This window comes from Falco punctatus (assembly GCF_963210335.1).
Source record: "Falco punctatus genome assembly, chromosome: 5".
Taxonomy (NCBI): domain Eukaryota; kingdom Metazoa; phylum Chordata; class Aves; order Falconiformes; family Falconidae; genus Falco; species Falco punctatus.
In genome coordinates this window covers 34,190,588-34,211,300 of record NC_137584.1, presented here as the reverse complement: position 1 = coordinate 34,211,300, position 20,713 = coordinate 34,190,588, and the positions used below count along the sequence as shown (strand labels likewise).

General features: G+C 38.8%; 1 long non-coding RNA gene across 2 annotated transcripts in view; it reads right to left on the bottom strand.

The window, feature by feature from the left end:
* Positions 1–5,829: 5,829 nt before the first annotated feature.
* LOC308064855 overlaps positions 5,830–20,713 on the bottom strand; it is a 49,081-nt gene continuing 34,197 nt past the window's right edge. For both annotated transcript variants that reach the window (XR_013928570.1, XR_013928571.1), the window contains exon 4: positions 5,830–10,785. This is a non-coding gene — a long non-coding RNA (uncharacterized lncRNA). The remainder of the gene's footprint in view (positions 10,786–20,713) is intronic.

Sequence of the window (20,713 nt, the reverse complement as noted above, 5' to 3'; positions counted from 1 at the left end):
GAAAAAATGAGGTTCAGATTGGACAATCAGTAACATTGGTGGAATTTTCATCCTTAAGTGATTTTTGACACTTGGCTAAGGCAAGCCACAACTGGCTTGATCTAGTGATAGGAATTGTCCTGGAGGAGGCTGGAGTGGACAGACCAACCAGAGGTGCCTTCCAAGCAACATTTCTGTATCAACTTGTACTTCTCCAAGCCTCAGTACAGACCCAATATATTCATGCACTTCGGCCTGGGTGTTCTCTAGAATAAATTTCACAATGGAAAATACTTTCTCATGTAGTGCATCATGTCTCATGGAAGGTCATACAAATGTAGACACTTTCCTCTAGCTATGACATTGCAAAGACACACACCACTACAGTAATACACAAGGCTGAAGAACAAAACTTGCCTTAAAGACCTAGACTTTTCCATAATTATATGGTTTATTAGATCTTAGGAAAAGATGCCTACATTTCCTCTGTTTCCTCTCCCTGCAGTGTAGTAGGAATATGCCACATTTTATAACTGGACACTGTATTTTTGTTGACTGTGCATGGGAGAGGAGATATTGTACAGTTGCTATTTTACTTTTAGATATACTATGTCAATGTCCGAACTTCATACTCTTCTGGATAAACCACTAGTCTTAAGGTACTTGTAAATTTATTTGTATTTTGTAGGCAATGTGGAGCAAAACACCATTCTTTCTAGCACTGAAAATGGACTTCAGACTCAGTTCTGATGTTCAAAAAAATTCTGAGAGGCAGAGTGCCCTCCCTCTGTTATAGCAAATAATACAGAAGGAAATGTTCAATTCTAATCTGAAAAGACTATCAGCTTTTAGAACTAAAGCACACATCTGACCTTCTAACTGGGAAGTGCTAGTTTATATTGTGAGCCAAATACTGTTAATTTTTAGTGCTCCACCCAGGGTTACAAGAACTTTATATTGTGTATATTTTTTCCACTTAGTGTAATTAATAACAACTTTTAGTCAGTTTCTTTTGCCCTAAAGATGTAAACAACTTTATGAGCTTATTATTAAGAAATAATGGGCTTTCCACAATTATAGTGGTCATCGGCTTCCATTGCAATGCTTTATTTTTGCCACCTTATAATTTTCACTTGCAAAAAAAAAAAAACCCAACCAAAAAAACCAACAACAACCTTGCCTGATAATTGCTGATTTTACTCTGAGGGCAAAGGAGAATTATTCTGTGGAGTTTGATGAAAAGCGACCAAACCACACCTGAGTAACAGGCCATTAAAAATCACCCATATTTCAAATTTTGGAATTTGGCTTGAACTTTACATTTGACACCTTTCTTTTTATGAAAAGTGTCATTCAATCTTTAATGATGAACGTTCAAACTCTGGACCTTGCGCTTTATGTCCCATGTGAAAAGTGGTACCTTTTGTAACATATTACACCTTGATTTAGAAGTAACATGGTGCCTTAGAGTTATGGCTGCAGCTCTAACCCACAGTACTGTAGATCCTGAATGGAAATATGTTTGACCATGGAGCTACATGTGAGTGCAAAATGATTTAACTGCATCACTTATACTCCTTATAACATCAAGTATTTCTCCAGTGCTTATCATACCTGTCTGAATTATTGTTACTGGTTTTTTTGCTTTCCTATTAGTATCTTGTCTCACATTTTGACCTGTTAAAATGTGAGTTATTTAGTGATTAGTGTTCCCCAGATGTTTATTACTTTATTCTTTCTGTACAGTTTTTTAAGGTTTCCATGCAATCCCAGAATCCTGTGGGGATTTCCACTTTCTCTGTTATAATAAGGCAAAACAGAGAATTGATCTAGACCTGGCATAAATGATAGAGCAGAGACCTCCATATCTCTCTGGGAAAGATAGCAACAGCTGGTGAAACCGAGCAGCCATCAGGGAATAAAAACCTTCTCCTGTAACATATTTGTTCTAAGAGGTTCCTGCCTTCTTTAGTCCCTTTTGTCATAGTGTTTCTTCCACAGACACTCACTGAGATATCTCCATGCTGATGTCTACATGTGCACTAGAAATTTGCACTCCCATTGTAGTCAATGGAGATTGCAGTTAAAAGAGTCCCAGCCATGTATTCATGCTAAGAGGAAGAGACAAATTTAGGGTTAGATTATAATTGTATAGGCTCAGGTTTTAGGGGCAAGGAAGATAGCTTTGCTGCAGTATCACAGAAAAATTCAGGCTGGAAGCAACCTCTGGAGACCATCTGGTCTGAACTTCTGTCGAAAGCAGGGCCTTAGGTTAGGTTATCCAGAGCACTGTGAAACCAAGACTTGAATGTTTTCAAAGACTCCACCACTTCTTTGAGCAACATAAACCCTAAGTTTTATTGTTCTCATGATGATTTTTTTCCTGTATTTCTCTTCTGTGTATGTAGGATTTCCCTTAAAGCCACTTTCTTGTGTTTCTTATGTCCTGTCACTGTGCATCCTTTGGATGTACATTCACATCCTCTAAAACTGGCTTTTAGGTATTAAGAGGCTGTGGTTAGATCCCCCTTAAGCTTCCTCTTCTCCAGGCTGAACAAACACAATTCCCTCACTGTTTTGTCATATGTCAAATTCTCCAGTCCTCTAATTGTCTTTGTAACCCCCCACTGGACCCTCTCCAATTCTTCTCTCTCTCTCTTACGCTGCAGGGACCAAAATGGATACAGCATTTGAAAAGTGACCTAACAAGGGTTGAACAGAGTTCATAATCACTCCCCTTGATCTCTGCATGTTGATCCCTTGCCAGTGATGCTGTTAACTTCACTGCTGCCAGGGCCCAGTGCTGGCTCAGGTGGAGCTTGCTCACCATCAGGAACCCCACGACCTTCTCAGCAGACCTACATCAGAGCAAGTCAGATTCCTTTATCTACTGCTAGTTGGAGTTATTCCACCCCAGGTGAAGGACTTTACATTTATCTTTTTTAAACCTCGAGCAGTTCTTGTTATCACAATTTTTCAGTCCACCAAGCTCTCCCTCTGTGGTGTTTTTTACTTCTGGCACTTAAACCTCTCTCCCCCACCATCTGCAAATGGTAAGGGATCCTTCAGCTCTGCAATCCACACTGTTAATATAGATGCTGAATAGGACTGAACTTCTGCCATTGACTTCTGAGGAATTCTGCTTGTGACTGGCTGCCAGTTAAACTCTGAGCCATTACCTACCATGCACCAAGGTCAGCATGGCAGTTAAACTCTGAGCCATTACCTACCATGCACCAAGGTCAGCATTTTAGACAGTTTTCCACCTGTCTTATGGCTCATCTATCCAGTACATATCTTACTAGTTTGTCAACAAGGATGTTGTAAGTGAATGTGTTATACATTTTGCTAAAATCAAAGTAGATCATGTCCACAGCTCTCCTCTTGCTTACTGAGTAGGTTTTTTTGTCATCTAAGGAATGAGATTGATAAAGTATGAATTATTCTTGGTAAATATGTCCTTTTTTTTTCCCAGTCATATCCTTGCACTATTCATCTGTCTAGAAATACCTATCATGAGGACTTGTTCCATAGTTTTCTCAGGGACTGGCTGGTCTGTATTTCCTAGATCTTCCTTTTTGCCCTTCTTGTAGATGGGCATAATATTTGCCCTTTTGTAGTAATCTCTGACTTCCTTTGATCTCCACAATCTTTCAAAAATGGTAAATGGTGGCTTTGCAACAATTAACCGTTGGATGTATCTCATCCACTTCCATACACTTGTATATTTTGATCTTGTACAGCTTGTCACCATCTTGACCCCCCTCTACTATTCATGTTCACCACTTGCTTTGATTTACTTCTTGACACAGAGACTTGGGGGGTGACTTTATCTGCAAAGACAAAGAAGCTTTATCTATACAGGGTTTGTCACAAATAAAGCCTGGCTTCTAGAGGTTTTTGAAATGCAAATAATAGTGATTGTATCAAACCTCACAAAGTAAATCACATTGCTATGCCTTAGGAAGTTGCTGAAGGAAATGGTAATGTTACTTAACTTTTGGTGTCTGCATATATGTGTCTACATTTGAGCTAGTCATTTCAGGCTACTTCTACTGTATTGGAGAGAAACAGGTAGTTTTAGAGTGATTTGCCTGACCTAGCTTAGATCTCTACTACAGGATGAGATTATTTGTGTAAAATTCTTACTTCAGCACAGAAAAAAAAGAGTAAAAACCTGACTATGATCATGTGGTGCAGCTCAGTTTATGCCCAGAAACCTGGTAGATCACATTAACCCTATCAGACACCTGAGCTTTCAGTGGCTTCAGTTCTAACTTCTCAGCAGAGCTGGGCTGAAGTCAGAAGGACAATGGTAAAACTAGTAGCAACATAGCACTTCCCAACCAGCGCACCTACTGTTGACACCTGAAAAAAATCAGCACCTCTAGCCTCAGCTGTGGCAGCTGCAGAACAGATGGAAACTAGTGCTGTTTGACTCCTCCTCCACTTCTAATTAACCTGTACAAAGGGGAAGGCAGTCATAAGATCCTAAGTGAAAAACCCTGTGCCTCTGTTAAGGCTTTTTCTCTGTAAAGTGGTGAAAAGCAGGGAGAGCTCTATATCTTAGCAGGTACAATTCCTGCCTTTCAACACAGAGCCCACACTTCGTGTTTAAAGGAGTTGCTTATGTTAATTCAATGCATCTCATCTCAAAAGCTAGTGCTGTGGTCTAAATGAAAGAATGTCTGGACTCTCAATTCTCTCATCAGCTGAGAATCTCGTATTCAAAAGAAACTTCGGGTGACATAACAAAGTCTAAACTCATCTACAGATGAACACAAGAGGAAGAGGTCACAAAATCCATGCTAACACTGTAAGTATTGACTGTAGAAGTTGTGAATCTGCACATAATCTGGCCTGAGACCTTCTGCTAGTGTGGTATTCTGTACAAATACATATGTGTGCATATACATACATATATATGTGTTCTAAATACTTGTAATATAACATAGTAAGTTTACAGCAGAAATGTGTTTCAAGAATTCCTGTGTAACAGAGGCAGAGCTAACTAAATAATAAACTTGTATATATAATGAATGACAGCCATTTGCACAGCCATAAATTTTAATATCCATGAATGGAGGTGGATTCTCATCCAAATTCTTATTTGCTCTTTATAGGTTTGTTTATTATTTATTCCAGGATGAAGCTATTTGAGAATGGGAATCACATAAGGAGACATACTTGGTGATTCGAAAGTATAAATTCTCATCTCTGAAGAACATATAAAATATTAAAACAGAAATACATCTCCATTCCCAAAACTGTAGTAAGTGAGCAGGAATAATTTCTTACAAACATCATGCTATTGCCATACTTTAAAAACAAAATAATGTGTAAATCATGTGATTTAACCTTGTGTCATGTCAGTGTTTTGGCAGTTGACTTGGTCAGATGCTTATTTAAAATCAAATTTAAAATAATTTGTTTTTAAAATAAATGTAAAAGTTAACAAAACACATCCGGATTAATAATTACAGATGGTGTTAGTGGGAAAAAAATGCTGAGCAGGTGTTGACCTAGCCAGTATTCTGACATATTTTATGTTATTGCCCAGTATAATAACATTAGACAACGACATCACCATACCACTTCAGAGGTGTAGGTATTCATCAGAGAGTCATTAAATACTGGATTTTCTCAGTGTCGCACAATTGCAGAAACAGTTGTGTTGAATATTTGTGCTGATCCACTGAGAAAACTGTCAGTGTTGAATGATCCCAAAATGTCTTGTTCTTTAGCTATATGAAGCATGCAGAGAGTTGAAATTTAAGTCTGTGTCAGCTGGTGAAGAATCAGCAACAGGTGGTTTTTTTTCTTCTTCTTTTTTTTTTTTTTTTTAAATAATACTGTCCAGGTTACTTTTGAGATTCCTAACTTAAGAATGTTAATTTTTTGCTCATTCTGTGTTTTGAAATTGCTGCTGTCTTCCATCTGTTAATTGCCTTCACTCAGATTCTTTAAGGATTCCTATTTCCCCAGTCCAAACATGCCACTGCTGCCTTCAGCTTCACTTTACTTCTCCTGGATCGTTTTAATCTGTACTTGAATCTCCCAACAGCTTAGTCTCTCCTGTGGCATTCAATTAAATTTTTTCTTTCTCCACTTGGAAGTGGACTTAGATCATTGTCAGAGTCTGGATCTTGCCATATGCGTTCTCTCACCTCCTGGATTCAGGATAACAGCTTCCTCTTTTCCACCTTTTTCAACTGCAACTTGTAAAGCAGTCGAAACGTGCTCAATTTTAATTAAATGAATTGGCCTACCCATAAGCTTAAAGCAAGTGTGTATTAAACACCTTGATGGACCAGAGCCCTATTGGCTTCTTTCAAGCTCAGAACAGTCTTTTGATTTACTACAACTGATACTTACTGCCATTGTCATTACTATTCTGAAAAACTTATGGTCACTGGCCAAGAGTCCCAGCCATAGACTAGCATTCTGTTATGTTTAATATGATGCACACACAGAATAGACTCACTGCTTTCTCCTCTCAGAGCTTCATGTGAAGAGCTGGACTGAAGATCACACAGCATCTTCTAGGAACATCTCAGCAGGAATGGGCAACAGTCTCGGAAATGAAAGGAATTTGGTTGGCCTGCAGAGGGTAGAAACTATTTCAACCAGAATTAAGTTAGGTAATTGGACTGCATCTGGATTTTCTTGTAAGAATCTGCCCTATGTAATCAAGTAGCTACACAGTTCAAAAGAATGTTATCGTGGTCCAGACTAAAGCTGTAAGATTGTCCCCTCCATGGCAGCATTGCAAGTGATTGTGACAGGGGAAGCAGTCCAGCCACCACAGTTGCTAAAAGTTATCCCCCTTTTTTTTTTCTTTTGTGAGAGTTAGGAATTGCAGAATAATAAGTATTTAAGAGCTAAGTTTTGTAGGGTCTGCAGTACTTCCTCTCAGAAGTGGCACTGCACTGGGTGTAGTAATGTGCTGGGTTTAGAGGGACAACAGTCCTGGATCAAGTATTCCACTGCTTTTAAAAGGGATTTCCATGTCAAATCTCCTGTATTTTAAAAACCATTTTTACACAGTTACATCAGCACTCCTACAACTTCTTACTTATTAAATATAGTTCCCAGTGCGACTCCCTGGCTTAAATACAACAGGTACTTTTATGAAACCTGGTTTGAGTTTTTAGTGCAGCTGTGCAAAACTTTTGTAATGAAACCCAAAACCCACCCCGGCTTGAGTTTCATTACAAATCTGAAACTCACATCAGGTTCTCTAAAGGGTTTGTCAGAGTTCACAGCTCTGAAGATTTGAGGCTGGATGAAGCAAGTCTATGCTGAGTTATAATTTCAGGTGCTAGCCAGGGAAAATGCAGTGGTTTGACCCCCAACCAGATAAAATCTGGTGGTTTAGGTTAAAAAGGAATAAGTCCTTGCAAACAGGGGATGAGTTTCATAAGCTCTTGTGAACCAAGGCAACCAGGTTTTAAGCTCAAGCCTGTGTAGGTGAAAGTTTCAACAACAGTTATGATTACTTATTTTGGCTTTCTTTTATTCATTTGAATCTGCTTAGTGTTTGTTGTATTGAAATTAAACCTGTTTGTACAGTTCCTAATCAGTCAAATAAAGGGATAGTATGAATACATAACAATTCTTCTGATTTAACAGAGAAGCCACTATTCAGGGAGTCAGAGACAAATTCTGCACATGCTCTGACAACTGACTGGTTATTTCATCTTGAGCAACAGCGTGAATATTTCTGGATGTGTATTTCATGTCTCAAAATTGCATTTACCCTCTAAATTAAAGCAGCTCCAGCACATACATGCTGTGTGATGGAGCAGTATATAGGGATTCTTGCAATAACACAGAATGAGCTGGAACATCTACAGGGCATGATGTACTGGTGTTCCAAATATTAGCCCTTTTCCCCAGCGCAGCAGAAGAGAAACAGTGTGGCGTATTGAAAGGACCAGTAATGAGTGCGTGCTGTGGCTCCTTAATAGACCTTATTGCATTGGGTACAAGTCTGTGCTGAGACCACCACACTGTTTCTCATTCCAGTGCTGCTTACTCAGAGCTAGCCTCTGTGCTTCCACATTGTTCTCCGCTGGAGGTGTGAGAAAAGCAGGTCTTTGTGCAATAAGATGCTAACATCACAGGTATAAAAACTTGAAAACTGCTCTCTCTGAATAATTAGTGGTTGTTCCCATTCTTGCTTCAGACATTTCCCCCTTTTGTCTTTCTTTTGCTTCATCCGTTAAGTGTCCAGTATGGGTTTTTATCAGAAATGCCTTTCCATACTTTGTTCCCACAGTTCCTAGGAGGAAACTTTCACATTTTTGTGGAATTTTACAGCTTCTGATTTTTGCCAAGACCCAACTAAAAGGTCTAATTGACAGTAGGCCCAAAGGCACGTTTCAAAACCATCCAAATAAATTACGAGCCTAAGTTCCACTTTAAGAAGTGGTTTAGGTATTGAAAAGACTGACGGTCACTGAAAGCTTACGGCATATCAATCACTTGCTAATCAATAAAATGAGAACTTTTTCCCCAAAATATGAATGTTTGAAGTGTTTATGGGTGGAATCATGGTTTTACAAATGGAGTGTATTGATATAATGGCTTTTGGTTCAGGTCCATCACTAATTTTAGTTAACTGTGAAAAGACTGATGCCAATTCTCATGTCTGCAGAGCTGGAGTGTCAGTGCAGACTCAGATTTGTGTCTCCCTAGTAATTAACATATTTGAACAGAAAAGATAGACTTTTTTTCCTCTCTTCTCCAGGAATTATCTGAGTGACGGAGAAAGATAGTGCTAAAAAATCATAAATCTGTCAGAATTAACAGAATTTACAAGCTCAGCTTTATATCCTGAAAACTGAGTGGGAGTAATCTTTACAGCTTTAATCAATGTAAATGACATACATTCTGTGGTCAAGTATCACTCTGTATATGCTGAAAAATCTTAAACTTGACTTTGAAAATGTCACCAGTCTACTAACTTAGACAAAGACTGAAGGTAAAAGTCGTCCAGTTGTTCTCTGCCTACTTGGTCCAACACATCATAGCTAATAATTCCATCTTGAAGACAAGGCTTCAGGGTCCTGCATAGGTCTGGAGGTGCTGGCAGTTCAAATTCCCTTTCTTAGCATTTAAGCTGTTCCTGCCCGATTGCATGGTGAAGAAGACAGCTTAGGCTAGGCTAAATGAAAGGAGGTTGCATGAGCTGCTGAAGCATTCCCACAGGAGGAAATCCTTAAAATGTTTGCAATTTTATTTGACCTTTTTTTTAACCTGTAGGATGAAGACATGGAGGCTGTTGTGTACCAGAATACAGTATTTTGACTTGTGACTGGAACTGGTGATGAGGAATGTCTACAATAGTCTTTTAAGTTGCAGAGAGCAAGTCAGCCTATATTGGATTCCCTCTGGTATGTGGAGTCACTTGGTTGTTAAATAAAACTGACTCGGAACTCTATTTCAGAACTGGATTTTGAGAGCACATCACATCACATATATCAAAAACATTGTCCTTATTCTTACAGCCACAAATAAGAAAGACAGACGAATGCTAGTTAAGCATTAATTGATCTGTGGATCCAAAGTCCTGCCAAGAAAAATCACAAAATCTACATGATGAAATGCACTGCATATGTTGCATTTGACTTTCTGCTTTTCCTGAGAGATGAAAAAAAATTACATGTTGTCAGGCTGCTCCCAATTAGTCAAACGTCAGAGGAGAGTCTGTGATTGGTCTACTTTACAATCAAGAAACATACTCTGGGAATGGCTGTTTGACATGATAGAGCATGAAAAATTGGACACAAGTCTCATTTCTCCTGTTTGTATCTGGACTATTTATCCTTAAGGGGATTATCAAGTATATGGTTTGTATATTTTTAAACAGCTATTCAGAATGATTTTGGAGAGCTGTGGTTGTCATGTAGTCAGCTGTTAGTCCCTTGGATGCACAGATCTTTCCACTTCTTGAAGGTAAGTGATTGTCCCTGAGGTCAGATCAGAAATCTATTCAACCTTTGCAATGGCTTAGCAACAGTAACAGAGACAGTTTGTGTGAAAAATAGAGAAAATGAATTTGCATTACATTGATTAAACCTGTAATTTTGGAGAAAATGTAATACATTTCAGCATTGCATTTTTAAACAGCAAAGATATAAGCTTCTCATGGTACTCATTGGAAATATAAGGGAATGAGCTGCAACTGTAATTATTCTGATTGAATTTGAAGAAGTTTTCAAATAATCTAAATAAACCACTGAAAGAGTGGGTATATTAGAGAAAAAAACCCATAAGTTTATGACTGAAACACATACTTTGCTTCTTACTATGAAAAAATGTCATTTATGTGCAAATTCTAAAGCTTAACACATTCTGTTACTCAACTCTTTCTTTATATTGCAGAGACATTTATGGACAGAATTGACTTCTATATGGTCGCTTTGAAGCAATATCGAGCACAGTTCCATCCAGGAGCTGGTAAAAGTCTTTCACCCATTTCCTCCCTCGTTTTGTGAAAAAGGAGCTCTCACGTACCCCCTTAATGTCTTCCACAAGCTTGCTGTGCCCAAAGGAGATGAGAATTCAGAGAAAACTGAGTGAAAACCAGAGTTATGTGGATATGTGCAGAGAAACCACAACCATTTCTTTTAGCCCCAACCCAAAATGACCCTTTGCAACTCTGGCATCAATGGAGTGATGAATCGGCATCTTCCTATGACAGCTGTAGTCCTGAAGGAGTAGTTCCTTCTCAGGTTTCCTTCTAAGCAGTAGATCTGAGGGTATGCAGAGGTCAGGCTGGAGCCTTGGCCCATAGTTTTACTGTGTGAATCATAAGAATATGTTCCAATCAGAAATAACTCAGTGAAAGACATAATTTAACCTGCCTAATTATATTGACTCTTATATAGACCATGAGTAAATAAATACACTGCATACAAGAAAACTTGTTTATGGAATAAATCTTAGCTCAACTACAATTTGGTGCTTTTAATACATTTAGAGTACACTTTTAATACTTTCATATGGCTGAATAATACTTCCACATTGATTTTCCCCCTTATTATTTAATCTACTGTACAGTGAACATACAACAATGGCTCATTGATTTATTGTGAGTGTAGCAATAGGTTTATAACTGCATGAATCATGCAGATTGCTCAATTCACCACATGCCTTAATAAAAGTTTCACTTTAATAAAACAGAGCTAAGGCAAATATGTCCAGAGCCTGGTCTGACATTCCTTATACATTACCCTGCCTCAGGAAATTATTACTATATATTTTACAGCAGCTACAGTAGGTTGGGGATCAGGATTAGAGCATAGTAACTACTGTGACATTTAGCAGAACTCCTGTGTACGCCATTAACCCTCATGGGGTGGACTGGCACAGAAATATTTTGGGACAGTAGTTTTCATTCTTTTTGACTGGTGGACTTAGAAAATTTCCTCTTAAAGGTATGAGTCCTCAGTTACTGAACTTAAGCCCCTAGCATTTAGTTTCTACCTTTCACAGGTGCTTTTGAAGTAGTTTGTGGACCTCACAGCATCTACAGGTCATAAACTGAAAATCACTGTTCCAGTACAGCTTCTGTCGCTTAGCTACACAGAGATGAATGTTACCAGTCTCTACCTAATTATGATAGTCACATTTTAAAGACACAAAATAATTTCAACAATTACATGTACTTATATCTAATGTCTCAAGGAAATTACAACAATTAAATCTCTGCAAGATCTACTGAAATGGATTGAAATATTTTCCAGCTGAGGTTGTAGAAGGTATCTAAACCTGTCTTTCATTGTGGAAAGAGGTTAGATTTTAGGCTGTTAGACAAAAGCAAGCTCACAGATGGGCGGGTCTGACTTTTTCTTCATTTTAGGCAGAATTGGTCTTACAAACTTTCAGACAGAAAGAGTGAAACTCTTGTGACAGCAGAAGTTTCAGAATCATAGAATGGTTTGGGTTGGAAGGGAACTTAAAGATCACCTAGTTCCTGACTCCCTGCCATGAACAGGGACACCTTCCACTAGACCAGGTTGCTCAAAGCTCCATCCAACCTGGCCCTGAACACTGCCAGGGATGGGGCATCCACAGCTTCTCTGGGCAACCTGTGCCAGTGCCTCATCACCTTCACAGTGAAGAATGTTGTCCTAATATCTGATCTAAATTTACCTTCTTTCAGTTTAAAGCCATTCCCCCTTGTCCAGTTACTACGTGCCCTTGTAAAAAGTCCCTCTCCAGCTGTCTTGCAGGCCCCCTTTAGGTACTGAAAGGCTGTTATGAGGTCTCCCTGGAGACTTCTCCAGGCTGAGAAACCCTGACTCTCATCCTGTCTTCACAGGAGAAGTGTTCCAGCCTCTGATCATCTTTGTGGCCCTCCTATGGACTTTCTCCAAGAGGTCCATGTCCTTCTGATGCTGGGGGCCCTGGAACTGGACACAGTACTCCAGGTGGGGACTCACGAGAGCACAGTAGAGGGGGAGAATCACCTCCCTTGACCTGCTGGCTACACTTCTTTTGGTAAGGACATAATTGGCTTTCTGGGCTGCAAGCGCATATTGTCGGCTCATATTGAGCTTCTCATCCACCAACATCACCAAGACTTTCTCCTCAGTGCTGCTCTCAATCTATTCTCAACCCAGCCTGTGTTTGTGCTTGGGATTGCCCTGACCCAGGTGCAGGAGCTTGCACTTGCCCTTGTGGAACTTCATGAGGTTCACATGAGCTCACCTCTCAAGCCTATCAAGGTCCCTCTGGGTAGCAACCCTTCCCTCCGGTGTGTTGACTGCACCACTCAGGTTGGTACCATCAGCAAACTTGCTGAGGGTGCACTCGATTCCACTGTCCGTGTTGCTGACAAAGTTGTGAAACAGCACAGGTTCTGATACTGACCCCTGAGAAACACCACTCATCACTGGTTTCCAGCGCTGATTCAAACTAGATTACATATGAATTCAAACCTTGGATGGAGCCAAGGTAGATATTTTTCTATTTATAAAAATGAAGAATCATATATTAACTTCCTCTGCCCAGGTTTCACCAGTAATATCTCTTTCCTATACCTTAGTTAGCAGAGCTCAGAAAATTAAGCACAAAGTGATTCATAAGATATATATTTTTAGTATATGTACTTGAGGTAGGGTTTAAGAAATGGTTGTTGTTGGTCTCACTAGTGAAAGCAGTACAAGGAGAACTACATCAGTGCTAAGTAGCAATGAAAGTTATAATGTCTATGGGCATGTTATGATGGTCTCTACTTGCATTAGGTTCATTGTATATTGCTGTCCTCTATAAAAATGCCAAAGTTCTCCAAAGTTCTGTTGTGAAGGGTCATAATTTTGCAGTTTATATGATTTTAATTTGGTGGGGTTTGGTTTTCTTAGTAAGAAGCACAAGTGCTATGTGTGCAGCCATAAAATTCTCATCTCTTACATTTTCTCACAATAAATAGATTTTTTTTTTGCCTGTGCTTCTTCATTTTGAGCATTGTTGCAGAAAGTTGATGTGTTTACAAAAAAAAAAAAAATATCCACAGGCTTTACTGTTCCTAGTGAAACCCCAAATATATATATATATATATATAAAGAATTGGGAACAATCAATTAATTTAATGAAACCCAGTTCTGGTATTACTGTCTTCCAGTACAATAAAAAACTTTTTCTATTGCTAGGTTGTCAGTAGTGCAAAGTGTTTTTCAATGCATAAACCTCAGACACACAGATAAATCCAAGTAAACTGGAGCCAAGGTTTGAAACTGGTGTTTGAAACATGTCCTTAAAACTATCTTCTTTGTCAGGGGAACTCCCTGTCATTTGGAATTATGGACTTCAAGGCACCCCCTGGCTATAAAAGGAGTGAGTGTGAGGATTTCACCATTATTCCTTTGTAACAGTATCTGAATTACACCTGCTGTGATAAGTCTAGATCACAATGACGATAATTTTAGACACGCTGCTTCAGATACTAAGTGCAAAATGGCTGAAGGTCCACATGGTTCCAGTTCATTGCAGCCTGTTTTGCTTATTAATTCCCATTATCTCTCTGCCTTTCTTCCCTTGGCTATTGACTGAATTCCTTTTAAGTGTTCAGGAATGAATTCTTCCGTAGCTGTCCTGAAATCTAACCACAAAGTGCATATGTGCATATGTATGAACCTAAATGAAAAAATAAATATACTTGTTGACAGAGAAACATTTTACATTATAATTTAATAAAATTGATGCTCTTTTGTAAAGTTGTGTGCAATCTGGAACTACATTAATCAGGAAACAGGAAAATTTTGTACTAAGATTGGGTTTATGAAGCAGAATGGAAGCAAACTATATAATTCAATTTAAAGAGTCCTGTTTGGAGCTCGTTTGGTTTGGTTTTCATTAGTAGTAGAGATGGGCCATAGAAAGTTTGTTCAACCTGCTTGGTTTGCATGGTTGTATAGGCTCATGCCCTACAGTCTCTTGTTAGTGCCAGACTTGAGAAGCCAGGCAGTGTTGACATTATTACATCATTCTTGGAAGTTGCATGAAGATAATTTTCCTTCAAGTGACACTGAAAATAAGACAAATCTTTAGCCTTTCCAATGTCTTCTAAATTAAGCAGGAATTTATTTTTATCTATAGATGCTGCTGGAAAATCTCTCTGGATGTAAATTACATATTCTTCTAGGATTCTTTTATTTGAAACATTTTTTATATGTTAATATACAGTAACTAATATATACAATTTGAAAACATTGTAGCATCACTTGTTAATTGCATCTCATAGTGAGAATCTAAAAAGAGCAAAAAATATTTTCTACAATGCAAGAAAGCATACATTGGTATTATCTTGAGTATAGCACATCAAATGTTTTGGCAATGATCTGAAATCTGTAAAAATAAAAGCAGTGGACCTCTGAAGATTACTAGTAACCAACAGATCACTAGTAACCTTCATTTGTGTCTTGCAAAACATTTTAAAATGCATAACTGGAACATGACAGCATACCTGGGAGATGATTATGAATTGCTTTCATTTGGCAGCTGGGTAGAGATGGCTGTCCTAACTGCAGCCATAACTAATTTTTAGATTTGCTCTTCCTAGACACAAAATCCCCAGCCTGAGCAAGGTTAGATACCTAGCAAGGGGTCTGTGAAGCTTTGTGTATCCGTGTGTGTACAAATGTCAAATTACTCAACGCAAAATGCTGAAGAGAATATTTTAAAATACTGCTTCTTTTTTTAGAGGCGGGTAGCTAAATGTTCCACCAGAGAGACTGCTGACCTTAGATGATGTTTCCAAGGCACTGCCAGCAGCAACGATCGCAGAAAAGCCTGCTGCAGATTTGATGTAATAACATAGAAGTTGCCAACAAAGTGGTAAAATAGGGCATCGGGTGCTTCTCAGTCAAAGATGATTTAAGCCCATGTATTATACTGCTAAGAAGATTCATTTATCCTATCGAGTTATACATGAAGCAGGATCAAAGGTGGCTTCCACCCCTCAGTGAGAGTCATGCCACTGTGTGGAAGGGATCTTGAGAACCACAGAGAGACAGAAAACGTGTTTACTTCACTGGGGACAACGGGGGATTTACCTTCCAACCCCTACATCCAAATGACAATTATGTATAATTATGTGTAATTACACACATTCTTCCATGTGTCTTTGAAAGAATATCTAGAAACAAAGAACAAAATCCTTTTTATCCCTTAGCCATGTCAATACCTTAGCCACTAAACCTTTGAATTGTGCTCCATTTTGTCTTGTCTCTTTTTATGGGGTCATGCATGTAGCATTTGGTTTTGCCCCATGATTCAATTTGAGCAGGTGAGATGATGCCTGCCATCACTGGGCTTAGCCAGGATTTGCAAGGACCTGGTGTGTCCTGCAGCCTGAGTGGCAGCTCTAGCTACTGGGATGTTGCATCTCAAAAGTGGAGGAGCAACCTCTGACTGCAATTTTTCGAAAAAAAAGTGACCTTATTGTGTTTTATGTGGAGTTCAAGCCAATCAGTATACAGATGAGACATACTCTGGGAACAAGTTTTATATCCCTGAGGGTCTGGGTGCCAATGCAATAGTCTACTGGTCTGCCAGAGGTATACAGGAGAGGCATACCTAAGCCAGCTGCATGGGGCATGTATAGAAACGCAGCATTAAACATCTACAGACCAGAGGAGGAAACACTAAGAGTTTAGATACTTGCTGAACTACCAATACACTGGGTAAGTTTTAGATCAAAATGCTAAACCCAAATTCTGCAAATCTGCTTTAGCTTTGTTGAAGACCCTTGCGTCTTTAATTATACATACTGGATTTCAATTATATATACTGAACTTTTAGCTCAGATTTACCCAAGAAGTGAAAAGGTCAACAAGGTGTTGAACATGATTTTTCTAATGGCTGGGAGCTGTCAGAAACATCTCCCCCTTCTCTGGCCGCAAATGAGAAAGCTGAAGAATTACAAAAGAAGTTTTGATTGAGCAATACATTAAGGATATTGTGATTTCTACCAGTAACCCTTTTTCTGCTAAATGTTGCTGCCAGTCCTCTGCCAGTAACCATCTTTCTGCTAAAATATCTGTGTTACTGATGGATCAGGGTTGAATTTCTAGGGTTTGCAACATTTGCTTCTCAGGCAGATAATATATTGCCATGGAACTACAGGCCATTTCTCACTGCACATTTCTAAGAGAGAGCATGGCACTATGCCATGTTATGGCTGTTAGCATCACTATATTATCCCTTCAGAGTGGTCTGCTCGGCTACCACTTTCCAAGGGATCTCTTTCAGGGCATGACATTGTGAAACTAGAGAAATGGTGTTTGGCAATGATGATGGCAAGATATGTCCAACAGCTGAAATTGTAGGCTCTCTTTCAAAAGCTGTCCTCCGCCCCATCATCACTGTTGATGGTTAGATTTGCTGGTCCCACCTCCTAGTTTGCACAAATGGGATAAAAGTCTAGGAGCAATACAGGAGCACAGTACACACTGTGTGATGTGTGTAAAACATCCCTCAGCATGAGCCTGGCGGTACAGATAGCCATGTAAGATGAAATGAAGTAAGTGTTCCTTTGTGAATAAAAGCCCTCTGCCCAGCCTTTGCATCACACTGCTTAACCTGGCCTACAGCCTATATAAAGATACATAGATTATAAAGAAAACACTCTTCTCAGAATGCGATGTGAAAACTTGTAAAACATTGCTTTTGTCCACACAATGTGTATTCATTCTGGAATGTCAAATAAACACAAGGACTTGCTGAATATCCTTCTTTTCATCTGGCATTTTGGTGTCCAAACATAAAACTGATACACTGCTAAGCAGGGATAAGAAATTAAAATCTGTGAGAAGTAAAACATCTTAAAGAGAGACTGTAAATTCTTTCCTGCTTGAAAGTCCAGGAGTCAAATTGTGACCTCCTCAGCATGGGTAGCGAACTGGGGGAACATGAAGCCTTGGTCTCACTCTGAGCATCGTCCAAGGAGATTCAACTCAAGATGGATCAGCTGTTATCTGAGCTTTAAAGGGTATGGTCCTATTAGGTCCTTTGCTGCCAAGTGAGACAATTTAAATATACTGGAAGTAACAAGAAAATCTGGTCAGGAAGGAAGATTATTTTGATAAAGTGAATAAGGTGTTTTGGTTTTTTTAAAAACATATTTTTCTTATAGGAAAGACTATTTTTTCTGATGAAATTCTTAAAAATCTCATTCTTGCTTTATCCTTTCTTACATGCCCTCGCTATAATTCTTTGCTTTCCATTTCTGCTAGTTTGTAAACAATATGAAAACATGGAAAAGGGCTTTTCCCATTTTGATACTGCCTTGCATTCAATAAAAGCTCTGTAATAGGAAGCAGAGAAAAATAATTTCAGAACACTTTTTTAAGGAAAAATCAAGATTCTTCAGGCATTTCTATTGTCTCCAAAACTATGTATTTTCGAAACCCAGAAAATGAAAATTATGTTTCCAACTATACCTTATTTTCTGCTAAGTACACTGTTAAAATGTAATATAATTAAAATAATCATCTGTAGTAAGCATTTCCTATTTTTTTTTCTTGAAGATTGCTCTGATTATTTTTAGATATGCAAATTCTAGGACAAGTTTCTAGGCTTTTCTTTCTTAAAAGCACTTTTTGCTACAGCTCATATGATATAAATCATAAACAACCTGACATCATTCTCAATAAATTCTTTCTCTAATTTTCACTACCTTTTTTTAACTGAAAGGCTTTCCTCTGCATTTTCACAGTCAAATAAATGAAGGGTAAATAATACTACCAAAGAAGCAGGACATAGCCACTGTGTGAATGGTGATTTAAATGCTAAAACTAAACAATGCTACTATTCATGATAAAATATTTGCTTCCTTTAGATAACCTTGGCTTGCATTAACCATCTTAATAACTTCATTTGCAGATCTTGCTGAAGAAGCCAGTGTGAAGGAATCTCTCCCAAATGTAGTGTTTCTGGTTTTTTGCTTTTGCATTCCTCTAGATATTTGCTGTATGCACAATCTGTCTTTGGGAAGCTCAGTGTAAAGCCTGGGATATGTCATCAGGAAGGAAAAAATGAACTGAGTAGCATTTGTCAAATATCTGTGATGATTACATTATCGTATGTTTCTTATAGGATGTTCTGCTAAAGAAGGGTCACATACAAGGCCTCTTCCTCCTCTCCCATCCCTCTGCCCTCACCCCATCAAAAAAATATTCTAGCTTCCGTTGATCCACATAGTGCTTAATGTCATTTTAATGCACGGCACAGAGCTGGCACCCTCAGGTTGTGAAAGTTATGTTCTGGTATGTGATGTGGGGAAGGGAACAAGTGAAAGATATTGCTTGGATTTGGCAACGATATCAGGAAAGCGAATGGGAGTTGGAAAAGCTGTTAGGAAATGTAGATTGGTAAGAATGTCAAACAAAGACTGAATGGGAAGGACTCAAGGGGGGAAACTGAAAGTTTTGTGGAGAATATATGAGGTGGCCGGCTGAGTTTGAAAGCATCCCTATCAACCATTTCAAGTTTGCTCCTCTCTTATTTCAGCTTCTCGTTTACTCGTCATTCATTACTCTGGTGGTTTACCTCTCTAGTGACTTTTTCCTGTGCAAATGACATTCCATGGCTTAAGTCAACCAGGTGCCCAGGTGCTTCCTCTCTCCTACCTTTGAATAACATCCCCTGAAAGCCAGGGAGCAGATAGGATACCTCATCATTTTTGTGAAGTCCAGGTTAGTGTTTTCTTTTGCTTTCAGTCTTGTGGCACCCATCCATGCTTGGGGAGGTTAACACTGTTTGACTGTTTTCTCTTACTGCTGGTGCCTCTTTCAGAGACTGGGATCCTGTAAGCCGTTTTTATGGTGTTGAGTTTATTTCCTTTACCCCTGACTTTCAGAAAAATCTTCCATTTTTCTTCTACCACATCCCTCTCCTTTCTGACTCCTCTGGCTATTTGTGGGATCTAATCTCTCTCTCTGCAATTTTCTCCTCCCTCTCACCCCTACTCTCCACTTCACAAAGCACTGCTTTCCCTTGCCCCCTTGCTGGGTAATATTACTATGACTTAAGCACCATCTCTTATTTTACCACCTGACTTGGCATCCTATTCTGATTCCATAAATAAGCATGGTTATGAAACATCTTGGACGAGTCCTTGCCTGGCACAGGTGTCCAAACATTCTGTTCTTTCATGGGGTAGTGTATCAGTTGCTTAGATCTCACAGAAGGGAATAGGGGGCCCAAGCTGTCCATATGCTTCTACTTTCTTTTTTTTAATCTGTAGGTAATGATTTTCAGATTGCAGACCCTCTGAGATATACGCTATGTTTCACAGGTCAGTCCTTACTATTTGTGGTCATGAAAGGGCTGAAGATGTCCGATAATAAAGGTGAATATAAAAATAGCTCTGTCCAAAATGTCACAAGGAATCGAGTACAACCTTTTACTTTCATGTTAAAAAAAATGTAAAAAATTATATATATATTCTCTTAGTAGGCCCTTTAAAAATAGTAGGCGTAACAGCAAATACTTTGCTTTGTAGCACAACCCTTTATGAAACATTATAATTCAAACCACAGCAGCTTTAAGACCACAGAAGAGACAAAACGTGTACAGGAAACAAAGGAAAAACCTAGGTGAAAATCCACACCTCTTGATTACAAATCTGTAGGACTCATTTTTGTGTGGGGTCGAGTGTGACCATCAATCATTTCTTTGATTTCAGCTGATTTGCTTCTTTTGTAGTTGTGGCAACACCGGAGGTCCCATAATAGTTTATATCAATGGCTAGACCACAGTCCCATTTCCAACAGAGGCTGATACCAAACATGCTTTAACTAAGAGTTTCTTTCCTCTTTCATTAGAAGAACACGAACTAATGAATTGACTAATGCTGCCTATAGCAGGTGATATTTTACAGGATCTCAACCTGAGCTCAAAGATGCTGAAACTATTAGGTGGATGTGCTAATATTTTCACTCTCAGATACATTTGCTGTTGAGGACTGAATTATGAGGTTTGGTTTTTTCTCATATTTCTCATACAGACAAATTGTGTGTCCCCATGGCTCTCTAAGGTGGACAACACCCCCGGGATACTCAAGAAGGAGAAAGAGCTGGTAAGACCAATCAGTATTACAAGTCTTCAGGTGTGGCCTGCAAAGACCAGTGGATGAGATAAACTCAGTCAGATATAGAGAGAAAATTCTAGCATAAAATTTTGCACTGTGCTTCATTTTGTGTAATCACAAAGTCATGAGATG